Source organism: Plodia interpunctella, chromosome 8, assembly GCF_027563975.2.
Source record: "Plodia interpunctella isolate USDA-ARS_2022_Savannah chromosome 8, ilPloInte3.2, whole genome shotgun sequence".
In the NCBI taxonomy this organism is placed as follows: Eukaryota; Metazoa; Arthropoda; class Insecta; order Lepidoptera; family Pyralidae; genus Plodia; species Plodia interpunctella.
In genome coordinates this window covers 7,957,820-7,983,277 of record NC_071301.1, presented here as the reverse complement: position 1 = coordinate 7,983,277, position 25,458 = coordinate 7,957,820, and the positions used below count along the sequence as shown (strand labels likewise).

General features: G+C 32.2%; 1 long non-coding RNA gene and 1 other non-coding gene across 2 annotated transcripts in view; both read left to right on the top strand.

Annotated features, from left to right (window-relative positions):
- Nucleotides 1-25,458, top strand: part of LOC128671903 (uncharacterized) — a 39,685-nt gene that overhangs the window by 5,675 nt on the left and 8,552 nt on the right. The window contains exon 2 of the long non-coding RNA XR_008404888.1: nucleotides 6,365-6,495. This is a non-coding gene — a long non-coding RNA (uncharacterized LOC128671903). The remainder of the gene's footprint in view (nucleotides 1-6,364; nucleotides 6,496-25,458) is intronic.
- On the top strand, nucleotides 20,863-20,934 carry TRNAE-CUC (transfer RNA glutamic acid (anticodon CUC)). Its single transcript has one exon. It is a non-coding gene; the product is annotated as a tRNA-Glu (tRNA).

Here is a 25,458-nt window from a genome sequence, read left to right as displayed (position 1 = left end):
TTTACACAACTACCCAAAATAAAGAGTAAAGTTTTATGTCTGCTTTAGACTAAACTCCAAAGAATTACGGTTAGCTAAATACTGACTCAACGTTTCCACCTCAAATCGTAAAATGAATGCAGTCAGTTCAACAGCGAGTAATACAGACAGAGCTTCAGTTACTCTTGAATTAAGTACTCTCTATTCACCAGAGGATGTTAATTAAGGCTCTGAAAGCATTAGTAAAAAGAGCCTTTTCAAAGCTCCGTCGACACGAGTATGTTTAAAATTGATGAAGCTACAAGATGTCTCGGTATTGCAGTTTCCTTATTATATTAAAGATCATTATATATATTTATATTAAACTAGCTTTTGCCAGCGGCTTCGCTCGCATTTATTTCGTGCGTCCTCTCATATCTTCTTATTGTCAATATTTCGGGTTTTAAACAATGTATCGCGATGAAACCTATGGATACCCATTTCAAGTGAGTCCGACGAGTATCGAGTACGTTTAATAAGTTATTTTCTTGGCTTTATTCAATAAAAGCGACGATGTCTTCACTCGATATTAGTGTCTCTCTGTATACCAACTCAAAAAGAGAATCACCTATTACATTCATCTCTAAAAGGTATAAAGTAAAAGACCACGTATCCAAGGAGTAATAAAATTCGACATTAATCAACTGAACCGCTGAAATTTGCCGTTATTTTTCCCAGCCACATAAACCATTCTGAAGTTAATCCTAAAAGGTAAATGAACATTACTCTTAGAATCTTATTTATAATGAGAATTGGTAAGGCAAGAGTTAATTATGATCTCAAAATAACATTTTATTTGGGATCCAGATAAATTGGTTTCACTTGTCCTGAACGTAAGTAGTTCATTAGCGTTTAAATAAATTCATTAATAAGCCTGGCTAGAGACAAGTCAGCGCTCAAATCTATAAATCAAATAGTGAGGGAGTGTCAGAGACAAAAGGACGATGGCATGACGACGTGGCTGATACACACGGTGTTACAAATTAGTCAACATAGCTGTATGTACGCGAATAGCATCGTTGTTGTTTTTTATGTAATTTGCTAATGGAGCGTATAAAAAAGTAAAAATATTTTGCTCTAAGAATTCACAGGTACATACAAGATAAACAACAAATAATATTATGAATATGAATTTCTGTAGTGTTATTATACAGATCGGTGAAGTATATCACAGCATATTACGTGTCAAATATTAAACGTTAATACAGCAATTGCTTTCAATAATATTTTTACATTATTTGTGGTAAAAGCCAACAGAGCTTCTCTTTGAAATTTAACACCATCGTCAACTAAATAATTGTTATAGTAATATGAGTCTTTCAGTAAAATTATTCTAAGTTGATATAAATAATTACTATCTATATCAAATGTGATAGACTTAGAAAATAGTACTTGGCTAAGTACCCACATCACACATATGGCATATTTCCAACACAAATTCAAATTTGTGTTGTCTACGCATCAAAATTGTGTGTCCCAAAATCTTACTCCATATCCAAAAGCGGTTCCCACAAAGATCTTTCTTCACGTCGATGGCATGCACATTAATCTAGGTAACAGTCGCATATAACATGAGTACCTACGCCTTCACATGTCCCATTGTTACTCCCTTAACAACTTTATCCATTTCCCTTTGTAACGGCACTGATTATACGTCATCACTATTTAGATTGAGCTGCATTCATTTCAGGTATGCGGTTGGGAACAGGGTTTAAAAGTCCGTATCTAACGGGATTAAATATATTATTACATGACAAATACAAAGACAAACTTTAGAAGAAATTCAATCCGAGTAAACCGTGAAATATATTAAACCTTTAACATCTACCAGAAAATGCAGTTCATAGATCTATATTTTCATTACTTCTTTCTTTCTTTTCGATTCTGTTAATGTCAATACTGGTGTCTGATTGCATTTAAGTATTACTTATAACTATATTCCTAAAATTTCACATCTTTAACTGTAAATGAAAAACATGCGTATTTACGTTAACCTTTAACCGAACAAATTTTCACTGAATCTTATCACAATCATCTTTAGGTACACGCGAAGTCACCTTAACCTGAATCAAAGATAAACATGTAACCAATTTGCAGAAGGTTCACTCTCAAAATAAAGTTAAAATCGAAATCAGTTGTATATTCGAACAAAATTAAGAACTGAAAGGAGAGCAAGATTCATAATTCGCGGCGTGTTGCTCTGGCCCTTTAGACCACTAGACAACACTAAGCAAAATTATACTTCCGTGAAAAACAATTAAGGGATCGAAAGTCTTGATAGCTGACGACTCCAGTATCTTGGCATCACAGCCAAAAATGCTACAGAAACACGTAAAGTTAAGAGAGAGTAAATTCATAATTTGATTAAAGTACAATTGTCTTACGAAATAAATTACTTGTCTTAAGCAGAATTCCATTGAATTCATTGGCATTCATTTATTGTACTATTTATACTCCTCTAGTCTAGCTGACTTATATTTGAATTCGTCACTATAGTATAAAAAACCCTCGTGGGGCTTGGCTGTCCTACCTACACTATGAAGAGGCGTCCTACCGTCTGAACTGATTCTGCGGGGTCGTTAAGGAAGGCAATGTACCGAAGTCTTCCGAGAGATTTATCTACGTTAGCGCCTGCCGCACGTTAAAATGACAGCTTCATATTTCCATACGATACAGAATATCACCGTTCACATATTTTTCATTTGGAAACGGGGAATGGCGCGGCGGCGTATAAATAAATCTTCGGTGATGTTGTAGCTACGCCAAGGCGAAGTAACCATTTACATTTTGATTTCGTTACAAATGTTAACATATTTATCGATAGAAATAATATTTAGTACAGCAGTGAAACTCACATTAATAAATAATCTAACGTCAGCTTTGTAAATACATAATAATTAATATCAAAAATATTTAGCCTTTTCAAAGTTAAGGATAATCTAAATTAGAAGGTAGCGATTTTTTGAAGTTTCACGTATCCGCAGTCAAATCTTTGCATCTGTCTTTGTTTATGCCGATAGTGTCAATGTTCAGTTAGCGATAAGATAAAAGGTATCGTGATCGGAAACTTATCACAAATCTTGTCACGACCATTGAGCCTTGTAAAAAATGAAAGTAAACGATAATAGAACCAATAAAGAATAATAAAAATATCTACAAATTAAAAATAGAGAAACAATTGAAGATAAAATAATGAACAATGATAAAATATGTATTTCACTTTGCTCCATTACACCAACTGCTCTCTGATACTGATTGGTAATTTATCCAAAATGTATAAGGAAATTGAATTCTCACGTACATAAATAACTACTTACCAATGTAGCTGAAAATTATACAGTTAAAGTTTATAGCTCTGCCTTTTCTCCTAAACAACAACTTGACAAACCATATACCTTATTATGTTGACGTGACAACACCTAATGCTTACCTATAAGTACCTTTGTTGCAAAACGTGAATATGAAAGTGAAGTTTGAGTCAATCCTCCATAAAAAGATACATATACAAAACTGTATAAATATTATATTTTGAAAACAGTTGGTCATAATTTCGTTGTAAATATGTAATATTCACAGCGAATCTGTTGCCAAAGAAGTTTTATTATCTGCTTGATTTATTTAAATATAGAAATTCATATTTTTCAAGAAAATAATGCTGTATGTTTTTAAATTTACCGACAGAAAGGCGATTTTTGTTTAATACTTCTTTTAAATATAGCTACGATTATTTGTTATTTCGGCTACTAAAATTTAATTTGTGGAACATCGGCTTACAATTGTCTTCTATCTTTACGTCTTGGATCGGATCTTGGAATTCGATTCACACAAAGAAAGCAATTTCAAAAAGTCTAAGACGAAACCGAGAGTCAATGAAGCCATAGTTATTGCCACGAACTTTGGAATAGACAATTTGGTCACGTACAAAATGGCGCGTGGTGGGTGAAAGTGTTTTGCTTGATAAATATGATCCAAAATTAAAAAGACGATAGATGGATCATTTTATACAAGTTACAATTTAATTTAAATACTTGTAAATTTAAATATTTAATTTCAAATTAATCTGCGCTATGTTAGTAGTCTCATTTATCTAGAGCGTATTCCAGGTTACTTCCGTATAGTATATAGTAGTTCTGTTTACGAAATGGCTATTTTTTTCTTGACGTTTCATAGAAGTGACATGAGATATACATTTAACTAAATATAAAATATTACATATAGATAATTATGGTTTGTTTCTATTTTTTTAGGAATGTCAAACAAGCTGGATCGCCCTATCCCACCTGCTGGCTACTGCACAGAAACAACTGAATACAGAAACGTTGCCGGCCTTTCAAAAACATTATTGTCTAGTTCTATCTTACTTTTATTAGTTTCTATATTTCTTCTTCTTATAAGCTACTTCTTTGTGAAGCCCGTACTTTTATGATTTTTCGTAAAGGCTCATACGTCTTTGTTGTCAAATTCAAAATCAAAAAAATGTTATCAAGTTAGTTTACTAACATATTACACATTTAAGTTTGCAAACTTTGAGCACTTCTGTACTCTCGATATTTCGTGTAAAACTATCGTTTACTAATTGTGTTATATCCAATAGTTATGTCATAGTATCTCAATGGAGTCTGATTGAAACTTATGATCAAGTGTATTGTAATCTACTTCGGAGTATTACGTATTAGTAGGCGCGGTTCGGATCGTGGATTCTCTTCGAACTGTCATGTGACATAATAATGTTGTGGCAAGTTTTTATAGTTCAACTTGTCTCATGATAGATATCTTTATTATTGTTCATTTCTTTGTTTTTCTATCTAATATTATCTTTAGCTAAAAATACAATCAATTGATGTGTTTGATAGGGACGGTCGGTTTATGTCTATTCTAAATGATTCAAGCTGTAAAATTGTTAAGTATTTCTAAAAATCTAAATTACATCCGTCTAAAAATATGAACAAACAGGTAGACTGACTAAAAAAACCTTACATTAAGATTTCACTGAACCAAAAAATAACTATAATTGAGTTGAAAGCATTATATTTGCATAAGTAAGAGTACGTATAGTGAAGTTGTTTTTTTGTACATGATTTACGTAGACGGCGCGAATGCAAAGACCCTATTGGTGGCAGCAAAGGTCTCAGTGATTTATACTGTGAACTGGAAAGAGGTTCTGCCGTTCCGTTTAATATCTTTGATTTACGATAGAAACTGCGAGCATAAGTACCAGTTCCCGATGATATGTAGCGCGCATGTTACAATTCACTCTTTTTTTTGTTTCGAGAATAATGACATAGTGTAGTTAATAACAGTAGACCGACGGTCGTAGCCCACGGCGAGAATTTTACAATAATTTATCTCAGAGTGCATTTTTATTTAACGTCGCTTAAGATCGAGTGCTAATTTCGGTTGAAAGTAGCGTAATAATTAAGACTTCGCGCTTTAATTGTATGATGTTTTGTTGCGTGTGAACGCGGAAATAATAGGGTAATTACAGACTCATTCCCGACGTATTCCCACAATACCTAAGTGTTTATCAGTAAACGTTCGATTGTGTAAATGAAGCAATTGAAAAGTGAATAGTGAGAAAAATTACACCTACAGATTGTTTGCGTCTATCGGAACCTAACCAATTTAGAATTTCTTTTATTTTTCGAATTTATTTGTCCTCTAAATTGTGGCCATTATTAGTACAGAAAAATTAACGTTCAAGTTACGAATGACTCTCAGATATGTCTGGCTGGCTTATATGAAAAAATACACCCGATGAAAAAAAAAATCCATTTAAAATATTAAAATTCACATTTCTTATAAGAAAGTAACAACCACGATTGCTGTCCTTGTCAGTGCATCGCAACAAATAATACAAAGGTGTTGATGCACATACTTATATTCGTGACTTGCAGTCAAGGGGACACTGTAATAAATCATCTAGAAAAGGCAAGTTATTTCAAAGACAAATAGTTTTCATGTCCGTATGATCATAAAGTAAAGCAGACATAGAAATGATTAATGACATTTTTTTAGTTTATAAAACCGGAATGACCTGGATATGCTTTCCACAAATGAAAACATTGTGGAAATCATCAATTTTTAAAATAATAATTTATGTGGAACTTGTGCTATAGTGGTGTTATCCCTGAAATATTTTTAGGGTCAAAAGCATCATAAGTAAAATTATCAAATTATTAAATTATGGCATTTTGTACATAAATACATTTTCATACATTCTCTTATGATGTGAAATGTCATAAAACATGTGGATTGTTTTGTTTTTATGGCGCCATTTTTTGCAGTATTCTGCAAACTTTATACATAGCTTACCAGTCTTAATTTCTGTTCTATCGTTATATTACAGAAAGTACTTCCAAGTGGTACCGTGGATTGGAGGGCTCCCATGTGCATGTTTGGCGTCTCCTTCAAAGACAAATATAAGAATAACACGCTTGTTATTTCAAGATGGGTAACGGTTCGAGAATTCCATATGAGGTAAGACAGTCTTCACATTTAAGAGCTACTTGTATTCGGTTAAAATTTTTCTGTGTCCTTTATTTTTAACTTAAAGACTTTCGTTCTTATCAAGTCTCAAATTATTATATGTTTTAGATATAAATACAACATATGAATTAGATAATTAAAAAAAAATTGTCGAATAAATATCAATGGCTACAGATAAAAATGGACTACGTTGTAACTACCCGTATGTGGTTGAAATACTATTATTTTAAAATTTCAATTCCATTCTGCTATGCTGCTAATTTTTGTAGCTCTTGGCTTTACCACCCTACAAGAGATAAACGTGATACTGTATCTGAAGACTTTCTTGTTCAAAAGCTTACACGTGTAACGGATTTAGTTGTAACGGCTAGATTGTCACCATTTCTTTTATATTCCCGCGCAAATCATTACGAACGTCCATCATTGTCACTTTAGTTCCAGAATCGATTTGTGTGGCATTACTAGCTAGACAAAAGTGCGGAACTTGAGATTTATGGTGTTTATCTTCGCAAAGAATAACACAAAAGACTGTCATTTACAGTCTCTTTATTCTAAAAGGAGCTAAACACTTGGCAACTTTGACAGGCGTCACAAACGACAAAAAGGATTATTTTAAATTTCGACTTATTTTGTTATTTATCATTGAAAAATGAATCTTAATTGGTAAGATATAAAGGTTATTAACATTTTAACAAAACGTAGTAATTTTGTTCTAAACGTTGCGAGGTATTTCGTGTTTTTTTAGGCATAGGTACCTCACTTCTGAATAAACACTAAGCTTTTGTGTCATTTACTTTTGCTTATGTTAATCCCTAGAAAGATTTGCACAGACCTGTGTAAACAATCCTTTGCAATTTGCCTTTTGTGTTGCGTCGATTGTCGCGTTCTCACAAAATGTTTTGTGTTATTTTGTAATCTCCAAAATAAATAGATTTTATTCACGAACCAGCGCATACGTCTCAGCAGATCTCATATATTATTATTTTCGTTGTCAGATCACATCAAGTCTAACATTCTACGTAGCTGCTTATTCGTTTTCGTACAAATATTTTTGGAATTTCATACACAAAATCCTTCATTATTTTTTATACGACGACATGTTAAATTCATTGCATAGAAAATTTGATATTGATATGTCTATGTGCCAAAAAACTTTAAATACCTAATATTAACAAGAAAACTAGATTGAACAACGACCAATGTTCCCCAAATAGCGCGCTAAATTGATTCCCCGTCTGAACTTTAGCACCAATATCGTTTCGTTTTCATCCGAAAGATTACATCGAATACAATAGAAATAAATAAATCATACAGAAAAGGAAACTTTTCGCAAAGTTTGGGGTTGATCTTTAGTAGACGTGCTACTTTATTATCGACCGTAATATTATATTTCGCGTACGTAGGTATTTAGTAAAAAAATGTTGTAATTTGTTAAAACTCATTTTTTATTTAAATATTCTGTAGCAGAAAGGACAACGTCAGGATATACATAAATTTACGGTTTACTTTTAATCTCATTTTTTACATCTAATTCCTGCTTCCTGTCTGCATTTGCCACTAAATCCATTCAATCCTATAAGCAGTTAGTCATTGATATATCGGTTGCTGATGGCGAATAGCGTGATAGCTAAAGCTAAACGTAAAAACATGTAAAAACATAATTTGTAATAAGTAGGTGTTTTGGTGGGCAGTATATACAAGTCTTTTAAAAAAAGGAAAGTTCCAGAAGCCATACTGGCTGGCAGTTATAAAATAAAAAATAAGAATTAAAACTTAACGCTAATAAAATTTCAAATATGAGAAAAAGTGATGTAAGTCTGTATTAAAAAAATAGCACGTTTAAGTTGTTCCTAAAATATAGCATACAATCAAAGGGTAAGTAAATCTACTTACTAACACATTTCGTTTTATACGCTTTTACGGTAATACGGTGGTTGTGATCAATAAACCACTCTGTTTAGGAAACTGATGTATGAATGGAAATGAGAGAGGAAAAGATCTATTGTGTAAGTATAAGTATTTGTTTTTTGATATATATAATATACCTCTTACAAAATATTTGTATATGGATATTTAAATCTTAAGAGGTATACCAATTAAAAAAAATTGAAAATTGTGAACTGATAAATTTGGAATATCTGTATAGTTCTGGATCAGCTTGTATATCTTGACGATTTCTTAATTTTATGAAAGATTTTTTATTGCCAATCACTATCAGTATATGTTATGTTTAACTAACTAAACAGTTGCAGAAGAATGAAACAAAATTGAACATATTAAAAGAAAAATGTTTCTTATGCCGTATCTTAAATCCAAATATGCCGTATCATAAAGTCATTGAATCGATTCAGTATCAATTCGAATCAAACGAACCTCAAACGTTCGTTGCATTAACCTAAATCTAGATGCTAAAAATGCCGAAGAAAAAGCGCATTAACATTTTTCGTCTATCGCCTCAAGCCAGACGGTGGAGTGAGTAATGACGGTAATCCGCTTGCGGTGGGCCTTAAGCAAAGGGTTAGGGCTCCTGCAAGCTATAACTCTTATATTTATTGCGGCTAACTCAGACCCGGTAACCGAATGGGAAATAATAAAACTGATATTGTAACCGTTTTATACGTTCGCGTTATTTTTGTAGCCGGTGTTATGGTATTGGATATTTGTTTTATTAAGTGTAATTCTGAGAGTATTATTTTAAATTTAAAATACCTTTACAGACAAGTTTTATTATGGTGAATATTCATTTGAACTATATCGATCAACTAAGTTTCAAACATCTAATACAAATTCTATGTGCATTTGAAACCGGTCCATTTCATCCCGAGATAGCAGGAACTACTGAATCAGATCGCAATCTCTCAAGATGACAAATACCGGCGTGTCCTTATTTATAGTCTACGTTCCGGGTAAAATTAGCTCGATTGAAATAACCACAGAAATCGGAATTATATGTCCACAAGAATTGCTAATGTATACGCCTGTCATAAAAATGTAGGCTTCTTGCTAATGAAAACTATAGTAAATACTCGTACGCAAATAAAATTGTGATTTGAATCTAAATTAAATTCAAAATTTAAAAATAAAGCTCACAATATTTTCAAAATTTATTTGATGTTGGACATCCTAAGGAGTTCACTCATTATTATATCCGTGACAAAAAAAATCAGAACTCTTTTAATAATTATATGTCTCTTCGTATTCTTACAAATATTCTTAATTCTACGTAATAACCACATAAATTGGAAGAAATAGCTGAGAGCACCGTATTAATCACAAGCGGCTAACAGTTCGGTATGTCTCCTACCAATTTGGTGCCATAAGAATGCGGTCCATGGTTTGTATCGTCTTCCCCACTCTACCCGGTTGTTAGGAGATTCTTTAAATATTTATCGTCAATTTTAAGTGTATTAAGATATTTATTGAATTGACTTAAATTACCTACTTCATGGCTTTATTTTTTTCTGAACTGTCAATGTCAAAGTCTCTTATGGCATTCATTGAAAAAACAAATAACAAATTAACACCATCGAAATTTTCAAAAAAACATTTGTATGTACTTAAGTACATACAAATGTTTTTTTTTTAATTTAAAAACTTTATACTTATAATGACACCGTTAAGAATTTTTATTCCTTAGTGTCTTAAAAGGAACAACGTGTATTGTTCCTTACTAATTAAAAAAAAGAAATTAATTCCACCACTTTTTTAACAAATGTTACAAAATTGAATCATACAACTGGCATAGGAATATTTTTATTTGAAAAATGGTGCCGCTGATTTTCTTGCTAACATATACTAATATACTACGCGTAAGACCACAGAGTATTTATATTATTCGCAACAAGACATCCCGTTAATAAATCAACCAGGATATCATGTAATGGACACCACGCCATCCGAGACTGTCCTTTGGGAGACATAAATTGGTTTTTGTATGTTTTTTACTATATCATTCTGTTGTGGCAAGGTATGAGTGACTAATGGCCTTTTAATAAGAGGGACGGTGAGATTCCAATAGGAATCGATAAAAGATGGCCGCAAACGAGCTCTCTGCGATTCGAATAAGTAATGAAATAGGTTATTTTTCCTTTTTCAAAAATAGAAGATATTCTTTTTTTTTGTTTATTGTTTAAGTCGTATGCCATTAAGACAGATTCGTACCCAACGTAATATAATATTAATTAGACTTCATGCATTTTCAGCATATTCACATTCATTGTAAATTTGCCACTTTTACCGATTATTAATGACACGAGTTCCAGTTCGCTATACACAGTTTTTAAACTAACCAGAGGCCGCCCGTAGCATCTTCCGAATTTGACTGTAAAATCAGTTTGAGTCCATTCATTACAATAATACAAATTTTCGAATAGTTTCGTTTGGTTCAAGAAAACAGTCTATCGCTTTCTCAAAAAGTCGGCAACGTATCCGCGTGACTGTATCTGGTTTCTGGTGTATATGAGCCATGGCAGTTTTTGCTTACCATCAAGCAAAGCGTATGCTCGTTTGCCCGATACTAAAGAAAAAAAGATTGTTTGTGTTTTAAAGAATATAAATTTTCTTGAAAACAGAATAAAGTATGCTTGTATTACCATATCATCTTCACTTTGAAGATGACTCGTCAGCATCTAAATAAAAGCAATGGTAATATATAAAAAGCTATTGTAATGAACACAATTTCAAATAATATAAAAATTTCAAAGATTTCCAAAATGATCACTTGAAAATAAAAGAAGTCAGCAGTTTCTTTCAAACATCAAAGTTTTATATTCAAGAATTTCAATTGGAATGTCTAGACAATGTTAAAGGAGAGTGGCATTTTATATCAAGACTGCTTTTTGATCCAATAAAAGTAATACAATGGAAAATTCAGTCATATTCTTTAAATTATAATCACTGATCTTTCAAACAGCTCACAATATTTCATTAAATGATATTGCATTATATTTATTATTATAGGAATAGTTATTTAAACTAGGCCTTTCTATTTTAGCTGGATAACAAAAATATCAATTTCCTTTTTCTAATATTTACTATAATACCTAGGTATACGTACTGATTTCCTTTGTAGGATTTTATCATCAGATCTTTTCTAGTTGTGCCATTTTTTTATGCATGTCAATAAACCTTATACCAATGAAAGATTTTTTTGATATTTCTTTAATAACTTACACATTTTTATCACCTTTTAGTAATACATTATAAATTATGACAACACAAATGCAAAACTCAGTCATAAAGCAGAAGGAAATCCGTTGATTTATTTCATTTTACCGTCTAAATATCCGAGACCGCGATGTTATCTGATAACCTGACATGATAAAGTACAGTGCACCTAGAGTTCCTGGCTATAAATTTACAAGATCCGTGCATACTTAATACAAGATGAAGATATCGTATGAACGAAAATCAATATGTTGATACGAGAATTCTCACATTACGTTGATATGTTTAGTCAAACAAGCTATACCATTTTTTCAATTTGAATTTTTTTTAGTACCTACTGAAATCTTGGTGAGGAAAGTTACTTAGTTTACTTAGCTTACTTAGTTTTAAAATATAATAGTCTTTATTATGAGCATCCACATATACACTTATATATAAACAACTTAAGGTACTGAGTCATTCTCAGAGTTTCGACAGCTGCGACGGTTTTACACATTTTAACAAAGGCAAGCATTAGTTTTACTATCTGACTTTGAAATAATTAATCTGTTATGTAGTAATGTCAATATTGGAAATGATTCCTTCCTCAAAAACATTGACGGATCGTAATGACAGCGGCAAAAATGCCCGACACTGATACACATTTAGTAATTAAGACAGGAAATGTTTATCTAAAAACACATTTTAAATCTTATTACATATATGAATAATTCAAAGAGATATAAATAAATACAGATACTAGGAAAATCAACAATACAAACAGTTATATCATTGATAATACTCAATCTAATAAAAATCTTGACCTTGAACTCAAATTGGTGCTCAAAACAGTACCCACTCTGTACAAAGGTGAAAACACTCAACGTCATCGCCATTCACTTCGTAATTCAGTGGAAACAACGGCGTATCTCAAGAAGATCCGCTTCAATGAAGAGGTTTTGGCTTATGAAAACGATTTAACAGATAAGAAAATAATTTACACAAGCCTCATCTCAAGTGTCTATGGCACCATAATTTAAAGTGTATGTACTTAATTTTTTTGAAAGTCTTTGGCCGTAATTATTTTTGAAGCATAAATTAATTGAATGATGAAACTGTAACCAAATGAAAATAATAACAATATAAAACTAACATGTTATATTTAGTTATAATAATTAAATTAGGTATAGAAAAGTTCTATCATTTAAAAAAAATACCTCCATGTGTACCTTATCCGTTTTATAACAGTGCATTGAACCTAAAATTCTCAATTAACAGACTAACGTGGGAGAATCCTGTCGATCAAGTAATTACTTTTTTACAATAATAAACCGGCAACATATGTCTCCCGGATATTAAAAATCATTAAAAATTCATAGTACCAATTATGAGTGGGCTGCAACAGTCAACTGTAAATAAATAGTATAATATCTAAAGTAGTATATTAAATAAATAAATTAATTCAAGTCGAAGTCTTGAGAAATATACAGAGAAATTTTATTTTGGCTTATGCTTGAATGGTACCTATTATCTAAATGAGCCCACGTCTTTTCATCAGTTAAAAATCTGATCTGACTTTAAGTGTTGATACACAAGTGAGTACTCAAAAAATGAGTTTACAAAGAACTATTATAATGTTGTGGTTCAAAATTACATTTTACCTTGAAACCATTACACTTCCAGCGTAAAAACTAGTGTGTAATATTTCTCCGTTTGAAATTACCTCTAGTGACAGCACAACCGGCGCACAACAGCTAGCCAATTACGTACCTAACGTACACACAACATGCGAAGCTTGAGAACTACCTTCCTATTTATGAGTCCAACACTGGCCGTTTATCTATGCAACGAACAACTTCCTCTACAAACGTTTTGTTTGCTCATATTTATTACACTTCGTCTGATACATTACTTAGGGCACAGTAGTGTCTCATTAGTGCTACATAGCGTATCTTGTGTTCTTTGTGATCATCTTCGAGATAGTACAACAGGCAGATCGCATCGCGCATCGGCGATCGTTACTTGGAGCTGACTTACTGATACGAAATGATGGAAGCTTGGTATATCGTTTTTATCGATAATAATTTTATCGTTATTGTATAAAAATATTTTTTTATTTAAATACTGTTTTGATGTATATATATAAAAACTGTAAGTGACCTATGTATGTACATAAGAGATATTAAAGAAAAATAATTAACGGATAGTCTGACTTAAAACCTGTATCTGTATAGGTTTCATTATGATACGTTTGACAATAATAAGTTATGAGCACGAAACAAACGCGGGCGAAGCCCAGTGCCAAAGCTAGTTGAAAATATTTTTAAGCAGTGTCAGCTAATTTGCATGGTCTCACATTGCTCAACTGAAATTCCAATCCCATAACTGTCACCAAATATGTACAAAACAAAACAAATTCGAAAATAATTGAATTTCTACGTCGTAGTTCTAATGGATTAACACAAAAATGCATCATCGGCTTATCAAATGATGGGGGTCGTATTGTCCAAATGAAATGTCTTACCACGCTGGTTATTTTAATGTACCTGTCTTCTTCTAGCTCCTCTGATCAAATGTGTTAGAAGAGTTTAGAAAATAATTTGTAGAAAAACATAATACAGGGTTAGAAGCGGGAGATTCCGTGTCACCCCGCAGGTAGATCAATAAAAACGGATGTTTCATTAGGTTAATGTTTGACAGCACTTATAAAGACATTAAAAGTAGGAACGGACGCCTAATGCGTTACTTTGTGTTGTCTTGTCTGAAGTTTTTACTTTTTACCTGTCTTTATCTGTTACAAATTTGACCAGCACGCTACATTTAATTGGACTTGTAAATTTACGCTACTGACTACTTTTATTTTTTGTCCAAAATGGCAATCTATAACAAGCTGTGGTCGAGTTGATTTTGAAATTGATTTTTTACCAAGTATGCAAATTTAGACAACCTAACATCGCACGATTTCGAAGACTCAATTTTCCACGATTGCACAATTGAACTAATATGGCATAAAATTGCATTGCTCAGTCAATCGCGTGAAGTTTGATCATTATCCGATGATATTTCAATAACACCACAATTCATATCAAACCAACAAGCTGTCGCCACCCGCATCGGAGACAATTGATGCAATCATCGTGAATGAGATTTTGGGGTGTAAAACGGAACATAATTGCATTGGCCACGACCAAATTATTGTTATAGTCACTATTCAATGATAATTCCATTTCTGTCTGCGGGCAGAGGTCAGTATAAATAATCTTTATAACAACAGGGGTGCTGAGATCAATGAATTAAAATTAATAGTTAATAAATTAGAAACTGTAAAACGAACCAAATGTTTTTGTTGTAAGAATGAAGATAAAGACAACGAACTTTAAAAGTAAACCAAAAATAGAAAATTAAAGTAACATGATGAGATAGATCTTGGTGTAGTGCGAAATTATTACAAGATTTAACCCTTAATGTAATAATAAGCAAGACACCAGACAAAAAGAATTATCACAATGTTGACCCGTATGTCAAACTATATTTGTTATGCTCGTTGTCGCTACAGAGTGCAAGTGAAATCTAACAAAACAATCTCGAGTTTAACAAATGGTTCTGTACTAGTCGCAGACGGCGTGGGGTGATTCCAAAACTGGGGAAGTGACACTAGCCACGTAACGTACATATTCTACGAACCCAAAAGATTAAGGTATAATTGCATAGCTGCTACACAAACAATTTTTGATAGTCCAATTTTGTATCTAATATGATTTCATTTTAAGATTGTTGTAAATTGTTGTTGATTGGTATTCTCGTATTTTTAAATATTTTTTAGATTGTTATTATAAAGACTTGCAATTAGCTCTTTATATTATTATTTTGTAAGCTGAATTATTTATTTTGTAGAACATCCCAATTTATAAAAATTTTAAACACAAACATACATGTTCAGTATATCATTTTTGTTACTTACTGAAGACATTTACTTTTATTTCTACCACATCCATTGTTTAATTCTTAGTTAATTTCAACCAAACAAATCCTATAATGCCTTGCTTTATGCGCAGCCTATGCGTCTACGGAACTGCTAGTTATGAAACATACAACATTGTCCTTCAAGATTTATCTAAACATTCTGTAATATTTCTCCCGTGGGCGTGAGCATTTGTACAAAACGTAGAATGGACCTGATACACCCTTATCGCGTATTTTCGTTTAAAGCATCAGTGATAACCCGGGTTGGACCTCCATATTTGTCGATAAGGGAAAATATGTTAATTCAACCACTCCGAGGGAACCGATATGACCTACTAAGTGATTGGGTTTCTGATGCGTTGGCGTGCTTAGAATTCGTAGTGCCACGAGCTGCTTTAACGCGAACCAATGTTTACGAATTGAGGATAAATTGAAAAACAAAAATGGGTTCGAAACGGATAAGAATTTACTTTGCTTATAAAAGATTTTATCATCAGAAGTTGGACTGCGAATTTATTTTACAAATCGATCAAACCCATGGCTCATCTGTTGTTACGCCTAAACTTTGCCCTCCACCGGTTCCATAGATGCGACTTGTATGATCCCAATGACAAGGCAATTACTGTGGCTACTTACTGGTATAAATAAAATTGAAGATGGATCAAATTGATCACAGAGATACACAGATATGTAGTAGGATACTTTGTATCACGGCTTATAAATTTTAGCCAAAAAAGTAAGCCATTAATTTAATAGTAGGTAATTAACTAATCCGTGTGAAATATATATTTTTTTATCTATCGGAAACTCTCTCCGCTCTCATTTTTGTCTTGTATTGTTTTACACCTCTCACTTGGTTGCGTGCACACAATACATACTTAGTGCAGACAAAGAACCTGTAATGTCTAAAAATATTAAAGTTGTTGTATAATGTATTCGTGATGCGAATAAAACTTAATTGTTAAGAGTAATAGAAAAAAGGCTTCATTGCATTGAAAAATCATGAATGAAATGCTAATGAATATAATATAGATCGCGGAAAAAAAAACGAAACAATTGTAACAAAAGCTGAAGTGGGTCAAATTAACCGTGAAATAAATTCACTTGAAGATGCAAAATACAGCCGAAATGGATGCCTTTTCTCGCAATATGGCGCCACTAGAATTTCCATCTTTTATGAAATATTAAGGATTACGCAGACGAAATCTAATTTTAATTAAAAAATAAGAAAACTGTAATTAATTCGGCCAGTCTCTTTTTTCGGATACAATGGAGAACAAATTAAACGCATAAAACCGAAATGCTCGCGGATAAATTCAAGCAACATCTTTAGTCTTTGATATTTATTTTTCTATAATTAAAATTATAATTGGGACGTTAATTTTCCTTTACATTTCCTTCCGCTAATAATTCCAATTTGGTCCTTAAATTTACATTGAATAAATTGTGTTTGATTAATTTCTTTTTTACGGAAAAAAGTGTTAATTTTGTTTGGTATCGATAAACTAATTTAGAGGTTAATAAAGTTTGTGTGACTCAATTTCGGAACACTTCGGGCGATGGTATTTTATTTGTCGGCGTGTCTTTTAAGAATAATTAGAATGGGAATTTATTGGTGTCATTGGAGGGCGGTGATTTAGGGCTTGGCATTGGGAGGCCGTGTCCTCGTTGTTTTTAGTTAAATGAACCTGCCTCGTTAAAAAAAATATATAAAAAGCAATTTCAGTTTAAGAACTAACATCTCTATTAGTAGTCTATAAACACCAAGTTTAAAATTAGAACTTTTTTATTTTTAGTAAGTGTAGATGGCCTACTATTTCTATCCAAAGTAAATTACTTTACTAATTTAGGTACCTACCAAGGCTACGGTCATATAAAGCAAGTATAAAGTAAATTTGTTTGTGTGGTTTTTTGTATACAGTAAAACCCAACTTACTATATAGAACTTTTTGAAACAACTGAATAATTTATGTAATCGATTCTTCTATGACGCCGATGCATTAAAAATAACTCCTCTTTATTGTCAATGTTTCACAAATAAACTTTATGCTGAGGGAATAAGGACTAAATTACACTGAAGTCATGGACGTTGTTGATGTTGTACGATTTTGGGTCACTTGTGTAATTTGACTGTTTTAGTTCTGTCCATAATCGAATTGTTCTTGAAATAGATTGTTTTTGGATTACATCTACTAGGTTATTTAAATACCAACTTCACAATAATAGATACACAGGTCACAAGAAAATAATTAATACGATTCCAATTAAGTTACAAATTGTATTTGGAGAAGGTAATGTTTTTTTAAAATATAATTTTGACAACAAAATCAAAGGGTTATCATGATTTAATTAGTGAAAATTATTTTCTCCCGAAATGCAAATTTTATCACAAAATATCTACCAGTCAACCTCAAACTCTCACTGGGTCAAATTCATTTTACCTATACCTTTAATCACGTAAAAGAGCGACAGGTCGCACAGATACTTAACATAAAGTCCAATTCACGACATATGTCGTCATCACGACTCTCAAATGAAACATATGGCCTGTGATATGACATAAAATATACAATCCGTGTAATTTACTTAACACCTAATTTTGATATAATGACATAGCAGTCGCAAGATATAGGTGAACCAACCAACACAAATATTATTAATATGCCACATGTTTTACACCTCAAAGTCACCCTATAATTTGATTGTGATGAATAGCGCCTTACATTACATATAATATAGATAAGAGAGAGAGAAGGAGAGAGATTATTTATAATATTAGAATTGTATGAACTGTGAATTCCAAATATATTAATTAGGTACTAGTTTTTTCTCTCAAAACGATTGTCATGTCTTCATAGTCGTATTCATCATGGCTGAGGGTCGTGGCCATTACGTGTAATGAAACATACACAACAATTTTCTTGGCACTATAAGTGGAATGGTTCGCCATTGCCTACTCCGTTTCACATGTAAGTTAATAATCAACCAGTGTGCAGGTTTCTTCACGTAGTTTTCTCTGTAACCCCGACTACAGAAGGATAAGTTTAGGAGTTATAAGTTTAACGCATCTATGAATATGTAGCTGAATGTTAAATGTATATGTCTGTCCGTGGCATCATAGCAGCCAAACGGCTGAACCGAATTTGATCTAGTCTTTTTTATGTAAAAGAGAATTTAATCGAAATTGTTAGCTATGTTTGGAAAATGTCTGTTCAGCCAGCGGATAAGAGGAAGCCAGCAATTTCGGAGTCGGGGGTATCTTAAATTTGTTATTTAATTGTTATTAGATATTACATTATTTATTTTTTTGTTATTTTTTTATCCTGTATTTCTTAGTTCGATTTTTGAACCTGATAATATTTATTGAAATATGTATCCTCGAATACAGTCTAACAATAAATCCAGTCGATAATCAACACGTCGTGAGACGACAGTAATTCCTCACTGATGTGGTTATCCACGACTGTAGCATGTGTTTAATGTTGGAGTTCGGATTGATTGACGGGCCGTCTGCTTTCTTACTCTGTGGTAAATTATCCAATAGACAGAAGGTTACCTTCTGCATCTTGTGAATAACTAGCTTTTACTTAAACTATTATTACTTTTATTTTACTATATAGGTATGCTTATTATTTTTTTGTACCGTCGTAAAAGTACATTTTATCCTTGGTATGTATTTTATCCAGAATATGTAATAACTTATCCATAATCCTTAATTTTCGTCCTCCATTCAATACTTCCATGCTATCCTTAATAGTATTATAAAAAAAGATTTGTATTTTAAGTTTTTTGTTTGTAAAAATAATCTCAAAGGCTAACTGAACTTGAGATTTGCTATACAGACAGACGAAACCTTCTGTAGTAACATAGGCTTACTTATGGTTTTACTGGTTTTACAAAATTAGAAATATATACTTCAAATAGAACTTAACAGTTCCAAAAATATAAAAGATCAATTTTATTTATTTATTTTTATTTTATTTGTCAATTTATCAATCTTATAATGTATGAAAGGCCAGTGTATTGTTTCTGTAAACTAGATATTTTTTTTAATTTTGAGTAGTATACACATATGTTCAGTTATTACACTTGGTTATTCATTAGGGCTAATAAAAATAATAATAGCAAAAACAGAGGCAATGAGATTTATAGTTTTAGAGCCACTGTGTTTCACTTCACGGAGTATTTCAGAATACCTACTGCTACTTACGCTATAATATTTGAACGTGTGTTTACCGTAATAGAAATATGAGGATATAGAGTAGATGTCGTACGAGGCGACTGAGGGACATATAATATCGGCAGTTGCTGTCAACTGTCAAGACTATGTGCGTATGCGGACTATGCAACATAGCAATCCCAAGGAGGATTGCCGTCGGGCAGGCGATCGGTCGTAAAATTGCAGTCGAATGTTAAAAATTGTAAGGTTCTTTTACACTGACCCCGGACTTCGCGGCATTGCAGCTCCGAATGCAATTCGAGACACACAAAGGTAGAAAGAAGAAGCTATAATATTTGATACATAGTACCTAAGTATTTCTCTTTAATTACTCGAAATTTATTAGTATGCATTGTTGATGCCTGGTTTAACTCATTTTAAATTAGAATACACGTTATTATAGTAGAAAAAATCTATGACCAGGATTTATACCAAACGCATATATTTTTTTAATCACCCAAAGAAAAATATTATTCTAATTTCAAAACGGATTTTAGTAACAGAATCAGTCACTCAAACTTAATTCAATCACGCATTTCTCACAGAAGCGTTGCGTTGCTCACTCAAGTAGCAATACAATAGGTCACACAAGTTTCTACAGCGCCGTGGGTGGCCAACATGCACCTTGCACAAAGAACTTTATGTACTGCATGTACCCAATAGCACTATTGTTATAAAAGTCATATTTTTTTACTGAAATGAATATAATGTTGTGCATCGTATCTTTATGGTTCGCCGATAAAATTAATACAATAGATTGTTGTGAGGCGTGCATGTGTAAATAAAGATTGTAATTATTATCGGCTTGTAAAAAATGACTACAAAGAAATAGGAAGTTAAATTCATAATGTTATTTTCAATGATACAAAGCTAAATTCTGTAAAAATTAATCAATTTTCGATTGACGTTAAAATATATCGGATGCACAAATGAACACAGTCAAAAAACTTTATTCTACATTTAGAAATACTTCAATACTGAATAGAGAAAACTTGCATAAAGTGTTCTATATTTTCGTCATTCTGAATATCTCCGGTATGGTCTAGTGGCTAGGATACCTGGCTCTCACCCAGGAGGCTCGGGTTCGATTCCCGGTACCGGAATAATTTTTTTTATTGTTTCCAGGATCTTTTATTTATTTCCAGGGTTGTCTTTTATTTATTTCCAGGATCTCAAATCTAAATTAAAATTTTTAACAATTACCAATTTTCATTCATTGCATTACAATCATGGAAAGAATTAGATGCCACATTAGAAGCTACGCTAAAAAAGAAATGCGCAGACCACAACATTTTTTCAATACTTATTGTAATGTTACATATTTATACTTTTGTACCGTTAGGTATTGCTTTAAACTATGACTAAATCTTTTGTTCTCAAGTTTAACGAGACGTGCTAAAATATTTTAGCACTTTACAATCATCTAGACCTTCATTAGCACATTTCACCGCGAGTCTCAGACTATCGACCAATCAAGAGTTTTTGTGTCATTGTTTATGGTCGATGTAAAATATTTATGACGCAAATAACGAATACCATTGACTGTCGATATTTACATAAAGCTGCGCAGTAGCATTTCCTAGAGACCATTATCAGATAAATATTTTATTCTTTTTTCAAACAAAACGTTATTTTGCAGCACATTGTGAAAAAAATGGTACAAAATTAAATTAAATCTTTTTTTTTTCTAGCCTGTAGGCATTGTGTCCAACTGCTGGGCAAAAGCCTACTAATTATTTTTCCACTTAACTCTCTCCATAGCAAGATCTGGCCATTCAGAAATTTGTCAATGTCGTCCCGCCATCTCGTTCTGGATCTGCCTGATAAATCAAAAATTAAAGTTTTTTTTTCTATCATAAGTATGTGTTTTAAATCACAAGTGTATTACAATATAATAAAAAAAATAAAAATAAAAAGCACAAAGTGTAAATTACAATCACAAATTACCACAATGTTAATTACACTTCCTGATGGTGACTGATCACACTTCTAATATGTGAGACCCACAATGGAGACTTTGACATCTGTTTGCCAAAAGTCACGAGGATGCAGTACAGTTGCATTGAAAAAAAAAGCTTTATATATAAATCCACAGATCTATATATTAGTCATCGAAATCTGTGAAGAAATCAAACTTTTATACGCCATTTGTTATATCAAATTCCATATTTTAATTTATATCGATACCTATACAAATCACATAGCATTTCGGAATTACTATTACCAAAAAGAATTATTATTATTGATCTAAAATTAGTATTATTGATATCTATCATACCAGAAAGTCATTATTACGTTATTTATTTGTTATCATATAAAGACAATACAATAAAAAACAATACATATATTGCATTAGGCTAAAACCACACAGGTTTGTTACGTACCCATGCAAGAGTTACAACGCAGCTAATACAATATTGCTTAGCTACTTGTACCTAATATAATTAACCTGACAAAATATATTATATTTTTTATACTTCTCTTCAGTGATGTTGTAATAATGGTGAATATGCGATGGGTATTAGTTGAATTAATGTACAGTTGAATGTTCGAAACCTTTTGTCAAACATTTGTAGTATTACAAAATTTTATTTGGTTCGGTACGAAAACACGATTTTAAAATAACAAAACAATCGTCGAGAGTTTAAAGATAAATATCAGAATACATTATGCTAATCCAGTGATTTCCTGTTAGCTCTTAAACTATTCGAAATGCCGAATTCATAGCATGGCGATAAGTGATTTAGGAATCTCGTTTTCAAAATAGGCACCTTTCTAAGAATGCATATTTTTCGCATTCGATAGTCGAATACGTTAAGTTCCTAATGTCAAAATATAATTTAGATAGGTCCCTAAATTATGTTGGTAATATAATCTTCTAAGAATCCAAACCTTTCGAATGATTTAAGGATATTAAATATTTAAATCTCGGTCGCTCTAAAAAAATTCCTTTAAACCCCGATTAGTCATTAATTGCTTTTTGATTGTTAATCTTTGTTCAAGATTATTTAAGAAACGTCACTTAATTTATGGGTTTCTGTAACTATTATATTAATTTTACGTCCACGTTATTGGAATTCAATTGGAATATTTTTGTTGTTGATAGGAGGAAACAGAAATACCTTTATTATGGATACCTATCATCAAAAACAAATTTAAAAAATATTATTGAATGGTTATAATATAACTTATTTAATAGCCATGTTGTATATACTGGATTATGATTGTAAGACTAGGTCCAATACAAATTAATATTTAAAGCAATGCAGCTAGGTCTAAAATCGATTGAATTTATATTGAAGGTTTAATCATTGCATGTGCAGTCGTTCGACATTATACTACCCAAATGCATTGCAATTTCTCCGCTATCACAGCCGCATTACGGTGGATACAGGGTAACATGACTTGCGATTCACTGTACAAGGTTTAGGTATGAATATAGTTTATTTAATTGAAAACAACAGTTAAATTGGCAATAAATCGATGAATAGTTATAAGCTATAAAGGTTTTATAGCAACCTTCTTGTTCCTAGAAATGGTTCCGTCGAACTAGATCACACGACAGACTGGAAAGTAAATCTTTATCATTTTCTGCACGCATTTCCTTTACACCTTGTTTACACGAGGTGAATAACTTATTAACAGTAGACTTAAAAAAAAATCTTTTAATTTTATATAATATACCTATTGTTGACATACTTATTTGATTGTTAGCTGATATTACTTCAGATTCAAGATACACAATAAAACCACTATGAACTTTACGTTTAACCCGTGGCAGTTTTCGTCGCAATTCTATTCTATTTTTCGATTATTCTTTGTATCCTTAAAATCAGGCACTAACCCATGGTCCACCTAATTAGTCCAGTCAGGAGTCACAAGGGCAGTTTTTTTTTTCTGTTGTTTCATCTCAGAAATATTGGGTGTACTAAGCAAGGATACGAACAAGGTTCCTCTACTCGTGTACCCTGGTCTTTATCCGACCGGTTTCACCATAACAGAGATATTTCTCGATCTGATGTTAACTTCGCTACCTCAGAACTTGTTTTATCTAGAATGGTGTTTTTGTAGAAATCTAGTGTTTAAAGATAAGGTTGACAGATATGGTAAAGAATAATTTCGTTATAGTTTTATCCTTATATTTAGGCGATGAAATAGCAGTTGCGGTAAAAGTAGTTTCTAGAAAACCACATAAATATGTCAATAACATTAAGTCCGCCTTTTTTTACCGTATTGTTTAGTTTAAAATAAATATGTATATGTGGAATCTGTGTTGATTATATTATTAAAAGTAAATTTAACATTGATTTCGCTTAGAACAGTTTAAATAAAGAAAGCTTTACAAAACTGATGCTTGATGAGTTGATTACAAAAGTTAAAACTACGTTACTACATATATTTATTTTTAAGATTTAATTTTTTAATTTAGCAAGCAGCAACTTTCGTAAACACTAATTTAAATAGATGATTACGAGGTAACGGTAATTGTAACAAAGCTATTTCAAAGGTACTTGACAAATGAGTGCAATGTCCCTCAGTATTCAAGTAACTAATATGCGAGGAAAATCAAGCGAATGTCTAAGCATGACACGCGACCAATCCATCACCGTTGATATTTTTCCGAAGCACAACAAAAGCGATGACGCTAAACACTGCCATTATTACTTCCAAACTAGACAAAGCAACTTTGTTCGAGACAATGCGACCAAATAAAAGGCTGTCGCCATTAATTTTTACACTTCTGACATTCGTAACGGTGTATCCTTTGTTGAATCTTAACCCCGCGGCGGCGCAAAACGGACGCACAGCAAGTCGTCTATGAAACAAAACTGTCGGCTCCAAGAGGTTTCATCTGTTCTGCTTGACACGTTTCCCTTTCAGTATTATGGGATTTTTTTACAATCAATGTCCGAATTAGTAACGCAGTGTCACCTGAGCCGAAAGACCGCACAAGGCACAAAAATGCGTATTTTGGTCCCCCGAAGTCTAAAGCATTCATTCACTGTATAAAATATTGTACTCCGCCACGGACCCACGGGAACGTAGGGCCACCAAGGATACTTTTTATGTCCGTACCTCACCTTATAATTGTGAATTACGATGTTTTGGTAATTATTTACGATCTTTGTATCTGGTGGATGTTATTTATCTCTAAAGACTTGTCGGTATACAGTACATGCGTACGGGCTCGTGTTACAAGTAATTAATTAAAATTTATTTATAAATTTTACATCAACTTTTGTTCCGTTAAGATGGAGCGCGGTTCCTGTTTAAGGAAATTCATGTTAAATGTTTTTAACGAAATTAAGGTTACTTGATTATTATTCTTTATTAAATTAAAAAAAAAAGTCTTAAATTAAGTCGTCTTTAAAAGTATTAATATTTCATATTCAACAAACGTTGGAAATAGCGACCTAGTTTTAATTGAAACAATGAATATGTTCTAATCCAAATAGAGCAAAGTACATAGTGCGTGACTAAAATACCTAGTACATAACTTCAGAGGTGTAATAGGTTTGCAGGTTTACGAGGTGCTACAATGCATACAGACGTAGTAACTGAAACGGTTTCTTGGCACGAACTTTGTACGTATTTCTAAGATAAAGTTTGGTTGTAAAAATTTACCA